This window comes from Loxodonta africana, chromosome 11 (assembly GCF_030014295.1).
Source record: "Loxodonta africana isolate mLoxAfr1 chromosome 11, mLoxAfr1.hap2, whole genome shotgun sequence".
NCBI classification, from domain to species: Eukaryota; Metazoa; Chordata; class Mammalia; order Proboscidea; family Elephantidae; genus Loxodonta; species Loxodonta africana.
In genome coordinates, this window is record NC_087352.1 from 50,701,032 (window position 1) to 50,722,629 (window position 21,598).

The 21,598-nt window shown below is 40.5% G+C and overlaps 1 long non-coding RNA gene across 1 annotated transcript in view; it reads left to right on the forward strand.

Annotated features, from left to right (window-relative positions):
• Positions 1-8,631: 8,631 nt before the first annotated feature.
• Positions 8,632-21,598, forward strand: part of LOC111749587 (uncharacterized) — a 43,234-nt gene continuing 30,267 nt past the window's right edge. Inside the window, exon 1 of the long non-coding RNA XR_002784792.2 lies at positions 8,632-10,743. This is a non-coding gene — a long non-coding RNA (uncharacterized LOC111749587). The remainder of the gene's footprint in view (positions 10,744-21,598) is intronic.

Sequence of the window (21,598 nt, forward strand, 5' to 3'; positions counted from 1 at the left end):
ACTTCACTTTGTCTTCTGGAGCCACCCTTTGCAATCTTCTGTTCAGCTCTTTTACTTCATTTCTTCCTTTTGCTTTAGTTACTCTACATTCAAGATCAAGTTTCAGAGTCTCTTCTGACATCCATTTTGGTCTTTTTTTTTTTCTTTTTAATGACCTTTTGCTTTCTTCATGTATGATGTCCTTGATGTCATCTCACAACTTGTCTGGTCTTCCGTGTTCGATGCGTCAGATCTATTCTTGAGATGGTCTCATAATTCACGTAGGTTATACTCAAGGTCGTACTTTGAATCTTGTGGACTTGTTTTAATTGTTTCAGCTTCAGCTTAAACTTGCTTACGAGCAATTGACGGTTTGTTCTGCATTTGGCCTTGGCCTTGTTCTGACTGATGACATTGATCTTCTTCTTTGTCTCTTTCCACAGATGTAGTCGATTTGATTACTGTGTTTTCCATCCAGTGAGGTCCATGTGTATAGTTGCCATCGATGTTGTTGAAAAAGATATTTTCAATGAATAAGTTGTTGCCAAATTCTATCACGATATCTCCTGCATCATTTTTTATCAGTAAAGCCATATTTTCCAACTACTGATCCTTCTTCTTTGTTCCTAACTTTCACATCCCAATCACCAGTAATTATCAATGCATCTTGGCTGCATGTTTGAGTAATTTTGACTGCAGAAATTGGTAAAAATCTTCAATTTCTTCATCTTTGGTATTAGTGATTGATTCGTAAATTTGAATAATTGTTGTATTAACTAGTCTTTCTTGTAGGCACATGTATGTTATCCTATCACTGGTAGCATTGTATTTTAGGATAGATCTTGAAATGTTCTTTTTGGTGATGAATATGATGTAGTTTCTCTTTAATTTGTCATTTTCAGGATAAAAGACTGTATGATTGTTTGATTCAAAATGGCCTGTACCAGTCCATTTCAGCTCGCTAATGTCTAGGATACTGATCTTGAATCATTCCATTTCACTTTTAACAACTTTCAATTTTCCTTGATTTATACTTTGTACATTCTATGTTCCAATTACTAATGAATGTTTGTACCTGTTTCTTCTCATTTTGAGTCATGCCACATCAGCAAATGAAGGTCCTGAAGGCTATACTCAATCCTTGGGTCATTAAGGTCGACTCTGCTTTGAGGAGGCAGCTCTTCCCCAGTTGTATTTTGAGTGCCTTCCAACCTGAGGAGCTCATCTTCTGGCACTATATCGGACAATGTTCTGCTGTTATCCGTAATATTTTCATTGGCCAATTTTTTCAGAAGTAGATTGCCAGGTCCTTTTTCCCAGTCTGTCTTAGTCTGGAAGCTCCACTGAAACCTGTCTGCCATGGGTGACCCTGCTGGTATTAGAAATACTGGTGGCAGAGCTTCCAGCATCACAGCAACAGGCAAGCTACCACAGTACGACAAACTGACAGACGAGTGGTGGAAATGCGTGTATAATCACTTCTAATTAACTTCATCTCTTCCTGCAAAACTAAGTGTGAAGTCTTAAACACTTGTCAGCTTCTCTGCCTGTGAAATCTATCTACTTCTAATTGTGAATAACAATACATTCAAGGTTAGCTATAAATGACTCAGACTTCACAGGCATCTAGTCTTAAAACCACATTGAAAGATGAATACATTAATCCAAAAGATGTTTGTGGTATGCTTCCAGATAAAAATATGGTTATTTATGCCTTTCCCAAATGTCTTTTTATTTTTCTAAATGGGGGTGGGGGGGTGGAGGCAGTGGTGTTTTTCTCTGACATCTGTGAGAAACTAGATTTGATTCCAAAGTAAGCCCAAATATAAAATGTACAGTGCTGTAAAGAGGCTTAAAATAAAGATGCATCTATAAGTATAATGGATTGAAAGAATGAATTCAATTTATAATTTCACAATATAAGATACTCAAAGAAAAAAATAATATTTTTTTTTTGCAAAGAACAAACATTAAATAAGATTAAGGTTTTGTCACCATCTCAGTGGCCTTTAGAGTACAGCAAGTGCTTCCACACTTCACCACTAGATGTCAGGAAGAGCCCAGTTAAATATCATAGGCAGTCTTCTTGAGTACAGTCTACCACATGACCTTTCAAAGTTTTTCCCAATTTTGTAGTTAATTTGAATAGGAAGCGATTTCCTTTGGGGCTTTGTGTGAAAATATTCATTGTGGATTGATTTTAAGTAAGATACTGGTTAACTATTAGAAAATGTGATTGGTTATCAAATGCTGGAAAAACAACGCACTGAGCATTGAGTTTATCTCCAGGGAGAATGTCAATTCTCAGCAGGCTGTCAGAGCTGGGCCAAAGGCTGCTCAGGAGCTTCGGCTTAAGACATCTGCCCTTCCCCTCCTTTTGAATTAGGCGTGAGTTTGTCAAATGCACAGACTTCAAAGCCTTTTTCATAAAACTAGGCCAGTGGAAGAAACAGTAAATGGGAGGACTTTGACAGGCAGGTGAGAATGTTTGAATTTGGGCTTTGAGATCCACTAAAAGAAGTATTTCTGGGAGACTAAAACCAATAGGCTAAAGTTTAAGAGGGAGAATTTCATTCGATATAAGGAAGAACTTGCCTAAAAAGAAAACTGCCAACCACTTAATATAATGCCTTATGAAGTAGTGGGTTCCTTATCACTGGAGATGCTCAAGCACCAACAGAGTGGCCCTCAGCAGGGGACAGCCTAGAGAGAATCCCTATGTGGGGTGGTGTCTTAATTTCTTCGTGCTCCTGTACCAGAAATACCACAAATGGGTGAGTTTAAAGAACAGAAATATATTTTCTCAAGGTTATGGAGGCTAGAAGTCTGAATTCAGGGCACCAGCTCTAGGGGAAGGCTTGTTGTCTGTCATTCTTGGGGGACAATCTCTTTCAGTATCTTTAGACCCTTGATTCCTTGAATCCTCGGTGGTCTCCATGTGGTATGTATCTCCGCTCTGTTTTTGTATACTTCTCTGTGCCCAATCTGCTTTTTATATCTCAAAAGTGAGTAGGTTTAAGACACACCATATGCTGATATGGCCTTATTAATACAACAAAGAAAGCCCCACTCCCAAATGGGATTACATCCACAGGTATAGATGTTAGGATTCCACTGCATGTTTTAGAGAGATACAACTTAATCCCTAACAGCTGGATTAAGCATGAATGGTTAAACGTTCAGCAGCTAACCAAAAGGTTGGCAGTTCAAATCCACCAGCTGCTCCTTGGAAACCCCATAGGGCAGTTCTACTCTGTCCTACAGGGTCACTATGAGTTGGAATCAACTCAACGACAATGAGTTTAAGAGTCTCAGATTTGGAGATTGTACATTCGGTGCTGGCAATCCTTCAACAATCAAGGAGGCAGCAAGAGTCAAGAATGTGTGCTTAGGGAAATAAAACAGAAATATTTGAGTTTACTTAACCAAGAAAAATAGGAATTTTAAAGAAGCCTCATAGGGGAGGTGAGGTGGTTATGCTGGTTTATGGGACTCTGCCTGGGAAAAACTGATAAGAAAGGACTGTTTAGCTTTGGTGCATCCAGCCTCAGGTTCCCAAATTCTCTCCATCCAAGGGGCACATCGCCTCATGCCCAAGGGCAATGGTATACTCACCCTGCTCTTCTAATCAGAAGTGATCTCAACTGAGACCTCAAAAAGTAAACCTGGGAGTAATTTAAGTGACAACCTTCAAAATGTGTTGCATTTTACTACAGGACAAAACCTTAGACTAAACAAAAGAAATAAATGTTAGTCTGAGAATAGATGTTCTCAGCCCGCCTGTAGGGGAAGAAATGGGCCCTGGTTTGACCTTTGAATAGTTGCTTTTTCTGCCAAGATGATAAGCCCCAGAGTATGACTGGCCCTTATAATACAACATATGAGCTCCAGAGGTGGATAAAAAACAAAACAAACAATTTCCACATTCTCATTGCTCTTAAGAAAAGGACTATAGTTGAGATATAATTCAAGCCCACTCAAGATGCTGAGCTATATAGTATGTGACCCTATTGCATATTAAAGGGCGTGACTTGATAAAGTCTATCCAAATATACCACCCCCCTCTGTCAATTTGTTGTACCATGTTGGCTTGAGTGTTGCAATAATGCTGGAAGCTATGCCACCAGTAATTCAAATACTACCAGGGTCACCCAAGGTGGACAGATTTCGGTGGAGCTTCCAGATTAAGATGGACTAGGAAGAAAGGCCTGAAGGGCCTGGTGATTTAGTTCTGAAAATTAACAAAGGAAAACCCTACGGGTCACAACAGAATAGAGTTGTCCAATATAGCTCTGGAAGATGAGCCCCGTAGGTTGGAAGGAACAATGAACCCAAGTATGCCAACGATCATGATCATGAGGATGACATAGGACCAGGCAACATTTAGTTCTGTTGTACGTGGGGTTGCCACGAGTTGGAGCTGCCTCAATGGCAACTGACAACAACGTCCAAATATATGCAATAATAAAACAGGTTTTACAACATCTTTCTCTCTAAACTCAGAGTTTGGTGAAATACCACATGGTTACCCTGTGAGATGGGTTTAAGATTTATTTCTAATGCCAGGAGTGGAGAGGATTTCAGCATCCTTACATTTTCTGGGTGTGCAAACAGAGTTTATTGCTGGGCTGGTTACCTGAATTCTTGACCAAATTTTAAATGAAAGTCTTTCTCCTTTATTTCCCACAGGCAAGGACTACTTGCAATACTGGTGATGCTTAGATCTGGGGTGGACCATAGGGGTCACTTAGCCCAAAGTCTTCATTTTACAGATGAGGAAATTGAGGCCCAGAGTGACTTATTCTGACTGGAAGCTCAATGTTTCTCCCACCAGACAGTCTCCTTCCTGGAGGATGTGTTTGACTCACTGAGAGATGTTTGTGCTGGCCATGCATACACCTTCACCTGTCTCTCCCAGGAAACAAGAACAAATGTTCAGAGATACCTCGGTGAGGGAGAAGTATGATCTATTGCTATCATGCACCTCGATAGTTCCTATTATTTATTCAATTTATTGCTGATTCCCCACAGTGAGCCCCATGCTTAGATTCCCACCCACTGCCATCTAGTTGACTCTGACTCACAGTAACCCTATAGGACAGAGTAGAACTACTCCGTACATGAGGAAGTGTTCATGATCATTAGCCATTAAAGGAATGCAAATCAAAACTATGATGAGATGCCATCTCACCCCAACAAAATAAACCCCTTTGCCATCGATTTGATTCTGACTCATAGCGACCCTATAGGACGGTAGAACTGCCCCATAGGGTTTCCAAGGAGTGCATGATGGATTTGAACTGCCAACCTTTTGGTTAGTGGCTGTAGCTCTTAACCACTACACCACCAGCATTTCCTACCCCAACAAGGCTAACATTAATCCCCAAAACACAAAATAATAAATGTTGGAGAGGTTGTGGAGAGACTGCAACACTTATACACTGCTGGTGGGAACGTAAAATGGTACAACCACTCTGGAAATCGATTTGACACTTCCTTAAGAAGCTAGAAATAGTACCATACGATCTAGCAATCCCACTTCTTGGAATATATTCTAGAGAAATAAGAGCCACCACACAAGTAGATATATGCACACCTATATTTATTGCAGCACTGTTCACAATAGCAAAAATAAGGAAACAACCTAGGTGCCTGTCTTAGTCATCTAGTGCTGCTATAACAGAAATACCACAAGTGGATGGCTTTGATAAAGAGAAGTTTATTCTCTCACAGTCTAGTAGGCTACAAGTCCAAATTCAGGGCATCAGTTCCAGGGAAGTCTTTCCCTCTCTGTCGGCTCTGGAGGAAGGTCCTTGTCCTCAGTCCTCCCCTAATCAAGGAGCTTTTCAGGTGCGAGGACTCCGTGTCCAAAGGACATGCTCTGCTCCTGGTGCTGCTTTTTTGGTGGTATGAGGTCCCCCACTCTCTGCTTGCTTCCCTTTCCTTTTATCTGTTGAGAGATAAAAAGTGGTGCAGGCCATACTTCAGGGAAACACCCTTTACACTGCATCAGGGAGGTGACCTGAATAAGGACGGTGTTATAATCCCACCCTAATCCTTTCAACATAACATTACAATCACAAAATGGAAGACAACTATACAGTACTGGGAATCATGGCCTAACCAATTTGATACATATTTTTGGGGGGGACACAATTCAATCCATGACAGTGCCCATCAACAGATGAATGGATAAACAAATCATGGTATAGTCACACGATGGAATACTACAGAACGATAAAGAGCAATGACGAATCCTCCAAGCATCTCACAACACAGATGAATCTGGAGGCATTAAGCTGAGTGAAATTAGTTGCAAAAGGACAAATATTGTATGAGACCACTATCATAAGAACTCAAGAAAAGGTTAAACACAGAACGGAAAATTTTTTGATGGCTATGAGGGTGGGGAAGGAGGGAGACGGAAATTCTAGATAGTAGACAAGAATTATCTTAGGTGAAAGGAAGTGAACACAATTGGACTAAACAAAAAGCTAAGAAGTTTCCTGAGCACAACCAAACATTTCGAAGGACAGAGTATCAGGGGCGAGGGTCTGGAGATCCTGGTTTTGGGGGACAGTCTAGGTCAATTGGCATAAAAAAGTTTATTAAGAAAATGTTCTGCATCCCACTTTGGTGAGTGGCACCTGGGGCCTTAAAAGCTTGCAAGCAGCCATCTCAGAGGCATCAACTGGTCCCAACCCACCTGGAACAAAAGAGAATGAAGACTACCAAATACACAAGGAAAATAATAGCCCAAGGGACAAAAGGGCCACATAAAGCAAAGACTTCATTAGCCTGAGACCAGAAGACCTAGATGGTGCCCAGCTACCACCAATGACCACCCTGACTGTCAGGGAACACAACAGATAGAGTCCCTGATGGAGCAGGAGAAAAGTGTGATGCAGAACTCAAACTGATGTAAAAAGACTAGACTTAATGGTCTGACTGAGATTCTGGAAGAACCCCAGAAGACATGGCTCCTGGACTCTCTATTAACCCAGAACTAAAACCATTCCTGAAGCCAACTCTTCAGACAAAGATTAGACTGGAGTATAAAACATAAAATAATACTAGTGAAGAGTGTGCTTCTTAGTTCAAGCAGGCAAAAAAAAAAAAAAAAGTCATTTAACTTTCCCCTGCTCTACACACTTCAGTGGTTCCTTCATTTTCCATCCTCTCCATCTTTGCATGTGTGTTAATCTTGTCTCTTTAAATAGATTTGACTTTCCCATAGTACCTAACATAGTTCTAGGTACACAGTGGGTCTTTAATTAATTGTTTGGTTAAAGCGGTCAGTTTATTTGATGCTGTTAAACTACTACATGACTATTTCTGGGAGACTAGAATTTTAAGTAGTACTACTATTCCCCACACCTTAAAGGAAATAAATGTTAGATTAGAGAAGTCTGTGAAGAAGAGAAGATTCCGTTTAAGGACTTTTGCAAGAGTGAGCTGATGGTGGTGATCTTGACTCTTATTTGTACCTCTAAATAGGCTCTGGAAATATTTCATGTCAATTCATTTCTGTACATTTTTAATATTGGGAAAGGGAAAATATTCATTTTCTAAAATATGAACACTATATAAAAAAGAAATTGACCTAATTTTTGACTATTAGAAAATTAGATCAATTCCTTTCATAGATAGTGCTCATATTTTGGAAAATGAACACTATATAATTCTGGAATTAAAAAACAAAAACAAAAACAAAAAAACCCTAACCTGTTGCTGTGAAGCCCAAATCACAGCAACCCTATAGGACTGGGTAGAAATCCCCCATAAGTTTTCCAAGGAGCACCTGGTGGATTTGAACTGCCAACCTTTTGGTTAGCAGCCGAACTCTTAACCACTACGCCACCAGGGTTTCCAATTCTAGGATAGGCATCAAAGGAAAAGGAGAAGCCAATTTTCAGAGAACTGACATGCGTTTTTTCCTTCCTCAGGATTGTATTGGGAAACCACAGCTGACTATTATAGTCTAAGTTACTGCTTAACCTAAAGGCCTTTTAACTGACTTAGAAAATGATTGCCCACAAGTTGGCACTGAGAAGGCTGAAACCACAGAGGAAACAGTTAGAAAAAAAGAAGAAAACAAAGTGTAATGAAGATGTTTAGATTCATTCAAAAGTCTACACGTGTATTTAAAATAGACATTATAGCCAAGCCTGACTTTCAAGTTCCCTAGGAAGTTTTCTGTTGACAAGCCTGACTTTCAAGTTCCCTAGGAAGTTTTCTGTTGAAAGGACAGCATCAGGGATAAGCTATGTTCTTCTAAACCTGAAAACCTATTGTATGTGCTGAATCTCCATGGGAGACAAACAATTAATTTAGATATGTTTTATTCCTAAGGATATACTATAACCCAGACAACCCAGTGCTGTCGAGTTGATTCCGACTCAAAGCGACCCTGTAGGACAGAGTAGAACTGCCCATAGAGTTTCCAAGGAGTGCCTGGCAGATTCAAACTGCCAACCCTTTGGTTAGCAGCCATAGCACTTAACTACTACACCACCAGGGTTTCCAAGGAAATACTATAGACATTGAAAATTAACATTTCATCTTCATTTTTTTCACTGAACATAATGGAAATGTTGTGTACTGTATTTTTCTACAGGTGGAGAGGTAAGGAGGAGTCTGTATATTTCTCTCTTTTCTGTATCCCTCTCTCTCTCTTTCTTTCTCTCCTTAAGACACCCTTATTATATGGGAGTTGAATGATATTCCTAACAACCATTTTGACTAACAGTTGGATTTTGGTAACTGTTTTCTCTACTTAGTTTTTGGGAGGTATACAAGTTGACTCATGTATTTTCTGTGTGGTAACAGGTTCCATAGAATTTTCATTGGCTGATTTTCAGAAATAAATCATGGAGGTGGTGCAGGACCAGGCAGCATTTTGTTCCATTGTGCTTGGCGTCCCCATTAGTCAGGGGCTGACTCGATGGCAGCTAAAGAAAACAATAATACGTTTCAATTTGTATAAATTTGCAAAAGTTCGGGTTTTTAGGTTGTCAGTGTTGCAGCACCCCCTAAACAACATCTGTGGTGTCTGAAAGAGGAAGAAAATCACTAGTATGCTAGGTGGAATGGAAGGAAAAAAAAGCAAGAAACATTTCCTATTGACTCTAATTAAAGAATTTTTGCAAATCATTGCTTACACCTTGGGTTTTACACTGTGCAGTCCGCACTGGCTTTTAATTTGCTTTCAAGTACAGTTCAAGGTGTGGATATTGATCTATAAACTCCGTTGGTTGGTCCCTGGGTACCAAGCTACATCTCTTTGTGTACCATTGTGACAGCTGAGGTCAATTAGAGTGCTGGCTAAAAATCCTCAAATCTAAACACCCTGAAAAGATGTCCTTGATAAGGTGCCCCCAGCTCAGGAGCCGTCTTTCTTGGGTCAGGAAGAAGCTCGAAGCATGGCCACATAATTGGTCTTGATTCCACCCATGCAGCTTCTCTCAGGACATTTTATCTGCTCAGATTGGTGTACTAAAGCTTTCTGTAAAAGCTAATTTGGCTATGGGTGTGGAGAGTGCTTCCTGGGGCTTTCTTCCTGTGTCTGTGGAGCGTGCAATGCTGATGTTAGTGTTACTCAAAGTGTGGTCCACCTTGGGCCCCAGCCTAGACCTACTGAATCAGAAGCTTTCCAGGTGATGCTGATAAACCTGAACTTTAAGAACTACTGGCCTCTGTGATGATGTCAGGGGCTATGAGAACTCCTTCATGCTATCCCTCACTCCACACCACCCAAATCTCCCTCACTTGTTGCACACCTGAAATTTAATCAGAGTAACATCTCTTCTAGAGTGTAAAGCTTTGGATCTCGCAAGATGCAAATTCCTAGGAGCACTTTCCCCTGTTGTCCATTATTTACATCTTAGCATGAACAGCTTCCTATTTTTCCGGTTTGATTAGAAAAGCTGACTCGAGAGGCCAGCCCTCAGGTGGAGAGCGATCTCTCTAGCAAAACTGGGAGGGAGCAGGGCACAAAGTAAGAACTTCCTTTGGTTGACAATTTTGCTCAGGGTAGGTTTTATGCATTTGTTCATCTGAAGCAGGTGATAAGATACAAGACAATTTGCAGAGGAAGGTCAGAGGCCCAAAACTCGTGAAAAAATCACAAAAATACGGAAGGATCAATATTAACAAGGAGAGGAGTCTTTGCTTAGAGTTGAAAAGTACGTATTAGTCAATGTGTTCTCAAAACCAGGAAAAGAAACTTTCACAGGAAATGGTGGTGGTGATGTGTGCCGTTGAATTGATTCCGACACATAGCAACCCTACAGGGCAGAGTAGAACGGCCCCACAGGGATTCCTGGGCTGTAATCTTTATGGAAGCAGATCGCCAGGTCTTTTTACCCTCCGAGCCGCTGGTGGGTTTGAACCAAACCACCGACCTTTTGGTTAGCTGCTAAGTGTTTAACCATTGCACCAACAGGCTCCTTAACACGGGAAATAGAGTGAGGCAAATGTAATGGGGGATTGTTGGTCGTCCGGAAGTTTACTAAAGACTCTGCAAAGGCTCTACTATAGAAAGAAAAAGAACATGTTATACTAAAATTTCAACCAATAGATCTATAGCTTGCATTGGCTAAGGAGACGTAAAGAAATATATAACTTCCTCACTGGGGTTCTTTGTGGCACTTAACAATTGTGTTAGAAGGAGATGGCTTGCCTGGTGAGCTGAGTATGGGACTCACAGATGGGGAACCTGACATTCTTAATCCTAACTCCACCATCGGTTCCGCCAAGCCCTGGGTGAGTCTCTTAACTTCTCTGCGGCTGTTTCTTCCCTGTAAACCAGGAATAAAAACATTCACCTGCCCCTCAGAGGGACTCTGGGGGACTGGCTGGCAGATGACAGGACTGCCCTTTATGTTTTCAATGTGCCACATAAAAGCTCTTTTGCTTGTCGGGGCACTCTTTGTCTCGTCTCTCGCAGAGCAACCTTTAATGGTGCTTTAGAAAATCAATTCCGTTTATAAACTCCATCAAATAATCACAGAGAACTTGAAGCTTTAACTTCTAAAACTGAAGTTGCTCAACGGGAAATTGCCAAATGTGGATATTACAGGCATTTTAACATGCTGAATGCGGCCTTGCACTGGATTATAATGATATTGAGGAATGTGCAGCTGTTTCTATTGGAGTGAGTAGTACCAGCCCTTGGAGAGCAGGGAATGGCAGGAACTGCCTCTAACTATTGTCATCTACAAGATTATCCCATTAATCATGTTTGTCTCTGGGAGTACCTTAGTTCTAACTCTAAGTGTTGTTTTTCCCTTGATGCATCCCATGTAAGAAAGCTTCTAATTGAAAACATTACAGGGACAAATTTCAAAACACTCCTAAATACAAAGAGGGTTTTAGCTGCCAATGAAAGAAAAGTAAACTGCACATATCAAAACCTGGTCTGATTAGATTTTTGGTTTTTCTGTTTCTTTTTTTAACCTATGAAGAATTGTCACTTGTTACTATCTGAAACACTCCAAATGGTGTTTCATTAGGTAGCACTAATGTCTGCATTCTTAACCAGATGAGGTGGCTAAGGGTCCCAGGCCTTTGGACCAGTCAGGGGATGACCCATCTCTTCTCTCCTTTCCAATCAGAATTCAAGAAGGTCTGGGAGATGCAGATTAGTCAGGGGGCAAAAACAAAAAATACATTATTTTTTATGAGGTTCAGATGCATAAGGATGGGATGGTAGATTTTTATTAACATAATACCAGTCGACACTAGCCCCATTGCAGCATGTGTCGAAGCTGAGGCAGCTTCCTCTTCAGCAGCTGGTGTGACTTTTCATACTGTTTCTAGAGCTTCCCCCTACTGAAAAGTGGTACAAATTTTAGGGTATATGTGTTTCATCTTAATAGCTGTTATAAGAATATGGTACTATACTCACCTCAGAAATAAAAAAAATGCTCCGTGCATTTGTGTGTGTCTCTGTAATGAACATAAGAGCTGTACATATTTACGTACACAGGCACACATGCACGCATGCACCCATGTACTATGCACACAATAAGTTTTAATGTAGATCAGAGCTGAAAACCAAATGGAGTCCACGGGTGGTGCAAATAGTTAATGTGCTCAGCTGCTAACTAAAAGGCTGGAGTCCACCCAGAGTCGCCTTGGAAGAAAAGCCTGGGGATCTACTTCTGAAAAATTAGCCATTAAAAGCCCTACAGAGCGCAGGTCTACTGTGACGCATATGGGGTCGCCATGAGTCAGAGAGTTGGCCCGACAGCAACTGGTTTGGTTTTTAAAGACCAAATGCTGACAACAGGAAAAAACAAACAATAAATTTAGTCACTAACTTACATTTAAACTTCAAGCAACAGAGATAACTTTTTGTTTATCTAACAAGTTCTGCATTGATCACAGACCAAAAGTGACCGTTAACGTATAAAAATGCATTTGTAATTAGGAAGATTATTTGATTTCTTGGGTCATATTTTTCAAATAGGCAGCCTAGCCCATCTGGTACTTTCTAATTTGAAATGCATTAGATGGAAGCTTAGGCTAGAATATACATGCACAAAGTTTTTGGAACTGAACTATAAAACCAGAAGTAGAGTGTTACTTCATGAGTTCGTTGATTATTTTTCCTGTTGTCTTTATTACCTAATAGTCAAACCTCATCCAAAATATCTATATACTAGTTCTGTTCTACTACTATATGTGGCATATGTTTAACGGATTTATTCATTCAACAAACATTTATTGAGCACCCATAATGTGCCAAGCATGAGGAGTAGGACTCTCACTGAACATTAAGCAAATATTAAACGTTTCTTTCTTTCTTTACTATTTTGGGAGGAGAATAAAATAGCTTGTATCTAAGCTTCAAGGATTTGAAAAAATAAATGAAATTGTTCTCATAATTGCATATGTGTATGCGTAATATGTGGAGTCTTGGTGGCACAGTGGTTAAGAGCTCAGCTGCTAACCCACAGGTAGGCAGTTCAAATCCACCAGCGCTCCTTGGAAACCATATGGTGCAGTTGTACTCTGTCCTGTGGGTTACTCTGAGTTGGAATCCACTCGATGGCAACTAGTTTGGTTTTGATTTATGCATAATATGAATCTTTTGTTTTGGAAATTAAGATCTTTTTTAAAGTTTCTTCTTTTAAAACACGTCCTTGAAGCATATAGCTTCTGATTCTGTGGATGGTCAGGCATTCTGCAGTGGAGCAAACTGAGAGAGACCTGAGTTTGAGTCCTGGATGCCTCTTGTCAGCTGTGTGATCTTCAAAGTTCATTTCACAGTCCTGACTCCCCTTCCCTGGCTTCTTAGTTCATAAGAGAGCAAGAGCCACCCATGCTTTATAAACCGTAATGTGCTGTAGAATGTTATGAGGACTCTGACCCAAACCCTGAGGTATTGGGCAGAAGCAACCAAGGTTCTGGTACAAACCCATGAGGTGTGAGGCCTGTTTGCCCCCCTCCACCTCCTCGTGACACCATCTAAAATAGAACAGCAACATCTGCAGCCCCATGCGGGGGATGTGGAACTGTCGGGTGAGGAGCCACAAGGGGGCCCATTGGCTGTACAAGGCTCAGGTAACCACATGGTGGCCATAAAGGGAACTGAGCCTTATCAGTATGCATTCCCAATGAGGTCACGTTGTCTTTTTGTCAATTTATAATCTGCTTCTCAAACCCACATGTAGTGGACAGTCATGGGTTAGAAATAAGCACTGGGCCCATTCTCTGGTCTCAGTCTGTGAGCTACAGCTGCTGTGCTTTTAGGAGAAGAGGGAGTAGAATGATTGAATAGTGAAAGGACTGGACTGGGTGCTTCCTAGACCCTACTTCCCCAGGTGAAACTACCTCTTGGGGTCACTGTTCCCAGCCAGCTCTTTTCTGCCCAAATAACATGAAAGGCAGTGGGAGTAAGCCTAGAGCCAGAAAGAGATGGATAGAAAGTGGTAGTGTGGCAATTCCGTTCATTTTTTTTCAATCTTATCAATCACTTTCTTCTAGAAGCCTTCCCTGTGTTTTTCACTAATTCTCTGCTATAATAGTAAGTTTTCCCTTGCCACACAGTACCAATTCTTTATATCTTTAGGTTGCATGGGATGTTTTGGAATTGTTGAACTATTTAATAAAAATAATAATGCTTTAACCTACCTTTATCTACTCACTGAAAAAGAGAAAGACCCTTAATGAGATAGATTGACACAATGTCTGCAACAATGAGTGCAAGTTGAAGAAAACTAAAGATACAAGAGAAAGATTAGTCCAAAGGACTAATGGACCACAGCTACCATGGCCTCCATCAGTCTGAGTCCAGAACAACTAGCTGGTGCCCAGCTACCACCACTGACTGTTCTGACAGGGATCACAATAGAGAGTCCTGGGCAGAGCTGGAGGAAAACATAGAACAAAATTCTAACTCACAAAAAAGGACCAGACTTACTGGCCTGTCAGAGGCTGGAGAAAGCCCGAAGGTATGGCCCCCAGACACCCTTTTAGCTCAGTAATGAAGTCACTCCTGAGGTTAACCCTTCAGCCAAAGATTAGACAGGCCCATGAAACAAGAGGAGACTAAAGGGGGCACACCAGCCTACTGGCAGGAACTGAAAGGCAGGATGGGACAGGAAAGCTGGTAATAGGCAACTCAAGGTAGAGAAGAGAGAGTGTTGACACGTGGGGTCGTTAACCAATGTCATAGAACAATATGTGTGCTAACTGTTTAATGAGAAGATGGTTTGTCGATCTTTACCTAAAGTACAATAATAGTAAAAAAAAAAAAATCTCAAAACAAAATCAATGGGCTCAAGCATAACAATGATTGTGAGGATGGAGGACCGGGCAGTGTTTGGTTCTGTTGTACATAGGGTCACTATGAGGCAGAACAAACTTGATGGCACCTAGCAACAACAACAATCTATCTCTCAGAGTTCTTTCACATATATTTTCTAGAGTATCTGCCTCCAACTAACCCAGAACTTTGCTGTTAGTAGATCTTTGTCCTGGGTAACTATTCAGTAAAAAGGAAATATGTAAAGTGACCCCTCTGATTCTTACAGACACAGAAGCTAAGGCAGAAAAGTGGCCTCACTTACTCAGAGCTAGAATGAATTAATTGGTGGTGGAATAGAGGCTTGCTCCTAGGTCAGGGCTCATTCCACTAACTCAGACCACCCTTTGAGGTCCAGCTGCCAGCATCCATCTTATTGTCTCATTTTCCAGTTTTGGTGTGGAGAGTTATACGCCCACCTTTTTGTCCAGAGAAGACACCCTGGTTTCTATGCTGTCTAGACTCCGTGAGCTGGCAAAGTATTTCTCTGACTAGATGGACATGGAAGCCACTGAATGAATGAATGAATGAATGAATGAACGATTGATAAATTCACGGACCTGGGGTTGAATCTAGTTACCAATCAGGAGCATATCTGCAGAGGTCCTACTTTAAATCTATTTACTCAGATGAGCTTCTGATTCACATTCTTGACTGTCAATGCATTTTTAAATACCTGCCAGTTTTAGGAACAGATTTATAGGCTGCCTGAAAGAGGAGGTGTTGAGCCAATGCACATCTAGCAAATTCCGTTGCTATATGAGGCCCTGGAATTGATTCTGATGTGTCAGTTACCTTTTTGCAAAACAGAGTCTGGGCTGACAGAGTCAAGAACAGGATTAGGTAACTAATTCTTCAAGTCTCCAAATCCTTCTATGTTTAGAACTTTCAACTTCTTGTTTTCTCTTAAGTGTTTTCTCACAACTGCTTACTTGAAGCAACACTGATCAATGTGGTTTTCAATTTCTTTCTTTTCTGTCTTGCTGCCATGCTGAGGAGTCTCGTAGTTAAAAGCAGAGACTGCAGGTGTGAGAGGGACAGAAGCAAAGAGATACCCACAAAAGGGACCCGCAGACCCAGGAATTAGGGAGATCCAGGGATGGGGTAGTCGTTTTTCTCTCCTGGTTGCTCCTTAACCAAATGCCCTTAGCAAGTTTCTGTATTCTGGTCATGGCTCTGGATTAAGTTTGAACTTCTAGCACCTTTCAAGTGGATAGAGCAGCTATTTTTGAACATTTTCTGTGTTCAGCCAATTCACCCAAGCACAGAGTATGAAGTACAAGAAGCTGTAAATTTTGCTTATGTCACAGCATGAGGGGTATGAGATACACAGACACATATATAGGTTCTATAATCATATATATTAATAAATGGGGAAAGTGTGCATTCAGTATACAAATGATGGTTTTAAAGGGCCCTCACTTTTGCTTGCTCATACAATACACCAGGCTTTGGATCCGAGCCATCTTAGCAAGCATGACAGCTACCTGGTCAATGACCTGTCCGGAAGAAACTGAATTACCCCTGCATATATTTCATGCGGGTGAGCTGCGACGGGGAGAGCTGGGCTGCCTTCCGGTGTGCTTTGCTGTGGACTATGGTCCCTGCGATAGGACCATTTGAGGTGCACATGAGAAAGAGTACATTTGGCTGTCAACAAACCACCTTGCACCTTTCAATTTATCCCAAGTTCACAGATGGGTAACCTGAGCTTCAGGTATGTGCCCAAGGTTGTGGGGTCAGTGATGTTAGAGGCAGAAGGGTCCCAGGGTTCTGACTTCCAGTTCCTGGCTAAGTCCTTCACTTTCCGAGAATAAATTAATAACTTATCTAGATCCTTACCTCTCTGTCTTGGCTGATGTTACCTACTGTTTTCCTGTCATGGTGGAACATAAAATATATATACACTCAGCCACTCCCAGTATACTTTAGAGTATCTTATATCCATTCAGATGTGTGCTTTTTCATCTAGTAGCTGTTGTTCCTTTACATACAACACCTCTGCTTCAAGTAGTGGATGTGTTACGAAAAGACTGTGGCAATCAGATTTTTTTTAACTGACTTTCTCTCAATGAATTATATTTTCTGACGTTATTCTCATTTCTGATTGGACTTTAATAATAGCTTCTCACTCTTTTTTTTTTCTTACTCTAGTCAAATTCATCACCTTTATTCTTAATTTCCTTAGCCATGTCTCTACTCCCAGCCTCTCTAGTAAGTAATTATGAATTAGTAAATGCTCATTAAATGTTCATTAAATCAAATTCTTATAATGAAAAGGCAGAATAGAATAATGGCCACCAGAACGGGGTTTGGAGGCAGATGAGAGCTGTGTTTGCATCCTGGCTTTGCCACAGACTGCTAGGGTCATTTGAGGCAAGTTAATCAATTGCCCTATAAAATAAGAATAATAATCCTCTTAGGGTTGTTAAAGTATAATATGAGATAATATACATAAATACACCTAGTATAGTGCCTGACACATAGTGAGTGTTCAATAAATTTTAGGTATCATTTTTGAGCTATGATAGACACTGTGCCAAGCTCTTGAGGACAAAGGAAAAACATGGTCCTTTCCCTAAGTCATATAGGGCTGACAAATAATTACAAGACACTAAGATAAGTGCCATACAAATAAGCTCAAGATGGTACAAGGCGGTGGTAATGGTCATACAACATGGTGAACGAAATTCATGTCACTAAATTGTACACTTAAAAATGGTTTCAATGGCAAATGCTTTGTTATACATGTATTTTACCACAGTTAAAAAAAATGCTACAAGGGCACAGAGGCTTACACCGTGGAATCGTATTTAACTTTCACAAGTTAAACCATGTGTGGTCTGCCATCTCTCTCTTCAATATACGATACTGCTACATTTTCACATGCATTCTGTCATATGCTATATGTTATTTATATATTACAAATTTATATCAGTTTTATATGCAAAGACATGTAAACTAAACTTCATGGGGAATTTCGAAGGGTGATTTTAAGTCTATATGATTCTAGCCTTAGGAACCCACCCACCTAAATGCCACTCACTTGTAACTAGGTTTGCCTTGGGGAGTTGAAAAAGGTCTGCTGGAATGATTCATCAGTACATTGGTTCATTTAGTGAGCAGGTACTGAGATGGTACCATGGCTACACATTGTGCTGGGTGGGAGGTTGCAAAGTTACTCAACCTAAGTGCCCAGGCCTTGTCCTTAAGGGGTTTACATAGAAATGGGGGCGATAGACAGGTAAGTTGTACTAGCTACGTTACCAGAGTTTTGATGAAAGTACTAGAGAAGAGTGATGAGTTCTGCTGAGTAGTGCTATAGCAGAGGGGAGGGAAGTCCAGGCTGTGAGGGTGAGGGAGCAATCACCAATTACAGTCAGAAAATTTTTTTCTTCTTAAGAGAAAGGCTTTGCAGGTAGCAGCCTCCAAGCAGAAGGCATGAAGTAATTAAGTTAGACAAATACATTACCAAGTTTCATTTTAAAGGCCTTGAAATGAAAGTCTTGTTCTCAGTGGTAGGATTTTATTGTAAAGTTCCAACTTCACTGGAATTCCCCAGGTCTTCTGTGTAGTGACCTGTGGAAAATTCATACTTCCAAACTGACTTTAAAAAGGGTTTAATTAGAAAGAGATGGTATAAAGACATGCTTTAAGAATGTTCAAAGTTTATTTAAAACAAAATAAAAATGTGTTCAATTATATAAGTAATTGAATAAAATATATAAATTTATTAGAAAAAAGGAAAAATAAAACCCACTGTAATCTTACTCTCCCAGATATAATCACTGTTGACATTTTGATGACTAATCTTCCAGATTTTATATGAAAAAAGAATGAATATGAGACCAACTATGCATACTATTTTGTAAACTCTTTTCCCTCAGCAATGTAGTGCGAATATTTTTCTCTGTCAGAAATATATGCAAATTTTAGGGACTAGAAGGTAGGAGGAAACAGGAAAGCTGATAATAGAGAACCCAGGGTTGGGAAGGGAGAGTGTTGACAAGTTGCAGGGTTGTTAACCAGTGTCATAGAACGATGTGTGTACTAGTTATTTGATGAGAAACTAGTTTGTTCTGTAAACCTTCATCTAAAGTTCAATAAAAAAAAATAAATTAAAAAAAGAAATATAGACAACTTTTTTTTTTATTGTGCATTAAGTGAAAGTTTACAGATTCAAGTCAGTTTCTCACACAAAAACTTATACACACATTGTTATGTGACCCTAGTTTATGCAGCTTCTTTTAAAATATTTTAGTATGGAGACTAGAGGAATCCTGGCGGTCATGGTCCCCAAACCTTCTGTTGGTCCAGGATAGGAATCATTCCCAAAGACAACTCATCAGACATGGAAGGGACTGGACAATGGGTTGGAGAGAGATGCTGATGAAGAGTGAGCTACGTGTATCAGGTGGACACTTGAGACTGTGTTGGCATCTCCTGTCTGGAGGGGAGATAGGAGGGTAGAGAGGGTTAGAAACCAGAAAAATCATCATGAAAGGAGAGACTGGAAGGAGGGAGTGGGCTGACTCATTAGGAGGAGTGTAAGTGGGAGTAAGGTGTATATAAGCTTATATGTGACAGACTGACTTGATTTGTAAACGTTCGCTTAAAGCTCAATAAAAATTATTAAAAAATATTTTAGTATGTGATATATGTTTACAAGGCAAAAAATTGTGAGTTACAATTTTGAGAATGAAAATTATAAGCAATAATAGAAAAATAGTACAACGACCATACCATTAAGCCTAACTAAAGTATCTGCTAGATGCTGTAAATCTAAAATAAACCAATTTAAAATAAACAAAGACAGAAGACGGAACTAAAAGATGAGGGTACAACTTTATTCTATGATTAATATTGTATAGAAGCAATGAGGCATTTTACCTGAGGCACTCGCTTCCTGGGCATCCATGAACACGTAAGATACATGTCCATGCGTGTAAGACAATTAAGATGGATTTTTTCTGGGTCTAATTATCATGTCCTCAAGACAATCATGACCCTTTTGTAGCCATAGTCCCCTCATCTCTAAAAGGAGAAGGTCAGAGATCTTCTCTATCATATGTTTTGCCTCCTTCAGTCGATTACACTGGTTTCTGTAAAATGGTTTATTTATTTTTTTATTCTGATAAAATATGTGATAACAAAAATTTGCTATTTTAACAATTTTGAAGGGTACAATTCAGTGACATTAGTTACATTCACCATGTTGTGCAATCATCACCACCATCTACCATATTTTTGTACAAATACTGTGCACGTTATATGTTTTTTACCAACCACGTGACCCCCTTCACGCATTATTTTCCTAGACGTGCTACGTGCGTTGTATGTGTGGGCACATTATTTGCAAAAATACAGTATTTCCAAAAGCTTTTCATCACCCCAAATAGAAACTCAGTACCCCTTGAGCAATAACTCCTCACCCCCCTACCCTGGCACTGGTCCCTATAACCATGAATAAAATTTGGTCTCTATACATTTGCCTATTTAAGGTATTTCATATAAGTGGAATGATAAAATAGTTGTCCTGTGTCTGGCTTATTTCACTCTGCGTAATGCTTTCAAGGTTAATTCACGTCATAGCATGTATCAGAACTTCACTCCTTTTTATGGCAGAGTAATATTCCATTGTGTGTATATACCACATTTTGTTTATCCATTCACCTGTTGATGGATATTTGGGTGTTTCTACCTTTTGGCTATTGTAAATAATGGTACAATGTACAGTGGTGTACAAATACCTGTTTGTGTTCTTGCTTTCAATTCCTTTGGGTATATTCCTAGGTGTGGAATCGTTGGGCCATATGATAACTCTGGAAACTCTGGTGGCGTAATTGTTAAGTGCTATGGCTGCTAACCAAAAGGCTGGCAGTTTGAATCCACCAGGCGCTCCTTGGAAACTCTATAGAGCAGTTCTACTCTGTTGTATAGGGTTGCCATGAGTTGGAATCAACTGGATGACAACAGGTTTGGAACGGGCTTATGGTAACTCTATGTCAAACTGTCTTCCACAGAGGCTACATCATAAAATGGTTTATTTTAGAAGCATAGAACAGCAGAGACCGAAGAAACCTCACTCAGGGTGGGGTTATAATATATGCAGGGTTTAAGGTTCAGATTAGAGAGCCTCAAGTGCTAATCCAATTCTATAAAACCATTTAGAAGCTCTGAGTCTCTAGGAAGAACACGTCGATGAGGTGGTGTAGCAGACTGTGCTGAGTGCTGAAAGCCAAATAAGAGCCACAGTTCTTCTTCCAGGAACTAAGATTGGGCCCAACAAGAACAGGGTGGAGGTAAACTGGGGGTAGAGGAGGAGGCTCAGCTGGTGGTGCTGCTTAGCTCAGTCCAGTTACCAGCTGATTTTGACTCATGGCAACCTCATATGTGTCAGAGTAGAACCATGCTTCATAGGGTTTTCAATGGCTGATTTTTTCGGAAGTAGATTCCCATGCCTTTCATCTGAGGCACCTCTGGGTGAACTTGGGCTGCTAGCCGAAGGTTAGCAGCTTAGCGTGTTAAACGTTTGCACCACCCAGGGACTCCTGTTGATGGCTACTGCCTCACTATCATTGGCAGCTTGAGGTCCTCTGTGTTTCATTTCCTGTGTCTCCAGAGAGATGAGCTGTATGAGCCACCCCTTGTCCCTGCTGCCACCCGCTCAGTGGGCTACGAAACATGGGTTTTGTAAAGAAGAGAGACTGGCAAAAATACCCCACAGGAATTAGAACGGAGAGTGACTGAAGATACAGATGCCAGGGAGGAGTCAAAGCACGAACAACCACCACTGCCACCACCACA